Below are 3,693 nucleotides of genomic sequence, written 5' to 3' on the forward strand. Positions count from 1 at the left end.
CTCTCTGCAAGCTGCCGGAACGCGGGACTTGCACTGCCTACGTTTGTTATCCAAACTGCCGTCTCCCGCTAAGCCGCCCGGCAGCAGAAGCACACAGAGACCTCCATCCTTGCAGAAAGTGGACTGCAGCCACTTGTTTTTCTTAGCAAATAATTCAGCTTTTCTATAGGTTCTTTTTGGCAGAGCTCAGCTGTGGTGGCACCTGCGGGAAGTTTCTTTCCATGCCTCAAACAGATGCAGGCAAGCCCGTGTAGGAGGTAGAGGGGTGCCAGCAAAAAGGTGAACGTAATTGATTGCACTTCTGTGGGAGAAACGCTGAACAAGAGTGCAAAGCTGGTGTGTCTGCTGGGGCCTTGAGTGATGGAGAACAACAGCTAACGCTGAGTGCTCATGCCGTCCGGCCTTTGTGCTAAGTGCACATGTACTGGACTCTCAATCCTGTGATCTTGACCCCCTCCTATGGATGAAGCTGGAGGGAGGGAGTAGCTTGCTCAGGGCACAAAGTTGCCATGGGTGGGGGAAGTCCTGGGTTTGACGCCACTTTCTCCCAGTCTCACTTCCAGTACTGTGTCCTGGGATTCCACTCACATGTGACCTACGCCCCTGCCCAGTTCCTCCGCCCTTGTGGATACTTTTCGCCGGTTCCCCTGTGGGAGCACAGCTTTCATCCCTCCTTTGGGAGTGACTCTGTTCACTGACCCATCCCTGTTGAGCGGGGGCTGCTCCGGGTGGAGTCCTTGTCCAGCTCTGGTTCTGGCCACAGCACAGAGCAGCCCAAGTGATTGTTGCTGAATTGAATTGTGGGCCAAGGCCCTTAAAACAGCTGGAACCTGCTGTGTAGGTTTACGGGAGTATGAAGCCCTTTCCAAGAACACACTGGCAACCTACGTTCAGACAATGATTTCGGCTGTAAGGAGGCGCCCAGCACTGGGCCTCTTGCAGTCTAGCCGGGAGCCCAGCCTTGCATAAGGTGCCAAAGATCTGAGGCCCCAGGCGACACGGTGTGGACTCAAAGGGCAGTTCAGAGGGATGTGGGCGGAAGAGCAGCACACTCGGAGACTGGCTAAGCTGACACGGGGGCAACCTCTTCACTGTGCCCTCTGCCTCAGTCACCAGAGCCTTGAAAGTTACAGAGAGAGGTAGAGACAGAGCGGTCTTCCATCTGCTGGTTCACTCCTTAAATGGCTGCAATGGGCGAGAGCTGAGCCAATGTGAAGCCAGGATACAGGAGCTTCATTCAGGTCTCCCATGTGGGTACAGGGGCCCAGGGACTTGGGCCTTCCTCTGCTGCTTTCCCAGGTGCATGAGCAAGGAGCTGGATTGGAAGTGGAGCAGCCAAACACGAACCGGTGCCCATATGGGATGCTGGTGCTGCAGATCAGGGCTTTCAACTCTCCGTGCCACAGCGCCATCCCAAAGAATTTATTTTAAAATATGTAGAATGGGGCCTGGGCACTGTGGCTGTGGCTGTGGCGTAGCAGGTAAAGCTGCCACCTGCAGTGCCGTCATCCCATTTGCATCCTGGCTACTCCGCTTCTGATCCAGCTCTCTGCTGTGTCCTGGGAAAGCAGTAGAAGATAGCCTGAGTCCTTGGGCCCCTGCCCTCACGTGGGAGACCCAGAAAAGCTCCTGGCTCCTGGCCTTGGATCAGCGCAGCTCCGGCCGTTGTGGTCATTTGGGGAGTGAACCAGTGGATGGAAGATCTCTCTCTCTCTCTGGCTTTCCTTCTCTGTAACTCTGACTTTCAAGTAAATAAATAAATATATTAAAAAAATAGAATATGTGAAGTGGTTTTAAAGTTGGGGTGGGTCATGCAGCAGTTAAGTCGCCAGCAGCAGCCAGGGTTGGTCTAGACTGAAGCTAGGAGCACAGAACTCCATCCAGGCTGCCACATGGGTAGCAGGGGACAAGCCCTTGGGCCATCTCCCATTGCTTCCCCAGGTGCATTAGCAGGAAGCTGGATCAGAAGTAGAGCAGCAAGGATTCCAGCCAGCCTTGCAGTGCTGGCCTGCAGTTTTGACCTTGAATTCACCATAATCATTTGGTGCCTAGGACCTTCCTCTAGCTCTAAAGGCCCTTTGTGGCTAGTCAACCCCTTGGCTCGCCAGGCTCCACTGCACAGCAAACCTGCCCTTGCCCACCTGCCCTGACCCAGGGCCACTTTTGTGTCACCTGGGGGAAGTCCCTTAGCCTGGTGAGCTTCACCTGTTAAAAAGAGGTTGGGTGATCCCCGGCGCATCACAGCGTGCGAGCCTCACAGAAGGACACGGACACACACGCAGAGGGCGCCTGGCACAGGGAGGGTACTGGCTGTCACCTGTCGGCACTGCACCCCCACAGATCTGGGGCTGCTCCCCCTGCCTGAAATGCTCCCTGCCGCTGACCTATCCTGTCCTCCCAGCCGGGTCCTTCCAGCCTCCCGGCTCACGAGGGCCGGCTTCATCCCAGCGCAGCGCCTCAGCCATGGAAGAACACATGCTGGGGGAGAGAGGCTGGGCACGGGCAGGGTGTGCAGGCGGCGGAGGCAATGGAGGCGTTTCCTGAGGCTCCTTCTCCTGCAGACCGCTGGGGCCTGTGACATTCATTAGATGCGCAAAGGTGGCTCCGGGGTGCTCCTGCAGGGCCCCAGAGCTCCTTGGCCCGGCGGGAGGTGGGTGCGTGTTTCCGGCGCAGCGGGATCAGCCTGGGGCCCGCAGGGCGCACAGCAAGGGACGGCGGGGTCAGCCCGCTCCGGGCACTGCCAGAGAGCACGCAGGAGCCAGGGGGTGGGCGGCCCCTGAGCAGGTGTGGGCTCAGGAGGAGCACGCAGCAGCGCAGTCAGGTGACGCAGGCCGGCACGGGAAGGTGGCTGGAGCTGTGGAGCAGACACACAGGCTGCGCGGGTGGAGGAATGCGCCCACCCTCGGGACAGCACCGGCCGCCCCTACCTGCAGACAGGCCGCTGTCTTTGCGGAAGCCGATTTGCTGCACCCCGAGGCGGGGCCGCCGGGTCACACCACGGATCTGACCGGGACTGGACGCCGGCCTGGGCGAGGTCGCCCTGCGGGAGCTCAGGTCCCAGCCTTCTCGGCCCGCGCCGCGCCCCTGAGGTCTCCGGGCCTTGGCCCCGCGCGGCGCCTGACGGCGTGGACAGGGCTGTGTGCAGGAGGAAGGGTCCCAGGACGACCCTGACGACGGTGACGCCTGGGTGCGGACTCCTGGCTCTGCCTGTCCGCAACCACCTCGGGGTCGCACCTGGGAGTCGCCACCACCGGCGACACACCCTTCCCGGGCGTGGGTTCGGAGCCTTGACCCCACCCCCGGGCCCCCATTGGCCCGCCCGGGCGGGGGCGAGGCCGGGGTGGTGCGGGCGACAGGGTCTGGCCGAGGCCGGTGCAGGTCCGCGCCGCCGGATCGCCCGGAGCTCTCGCGCCGCTCCTGCCCACTGGCGGCCGCAGCAGCCCGGGGCGGATTAGCCGACGGTGGGGTCTCCGGCATAGCTCCGGTTCCGAGGCGGCGGCGGCCGCGTCCACAGGGCTCCAGGCAGAGACAGGTGCCGCGGGAGTGCCCTGGGGCCCCAGCCGTCGCCGCGGACGACTGCCCGGTCCCGCCGGCCGTCGAGCCCAGCCCACCGCTCGCCGTCCGGGCGGTCCCGGGCTCCGGTCCCGGCCGCGGAGCCGATGCGCGCCCGCTGAGCGCCCAGCCCGGCCCGCC

Source organism: Lepus europaeus, chromosome 5 (assembly GCF_033115175.1).
Source record: "Lepus europaeus isolate LE1 chromosome 5, mLepTim1.pri, whole genome shotgun sequence".
In the NCBI taxonomy this organism is placed as follows: Eukaryota; Metazoa; Chordata; class Mammalia; order Lagomorpha; family Leporidae; genus Lepus; species Lepus europaeus.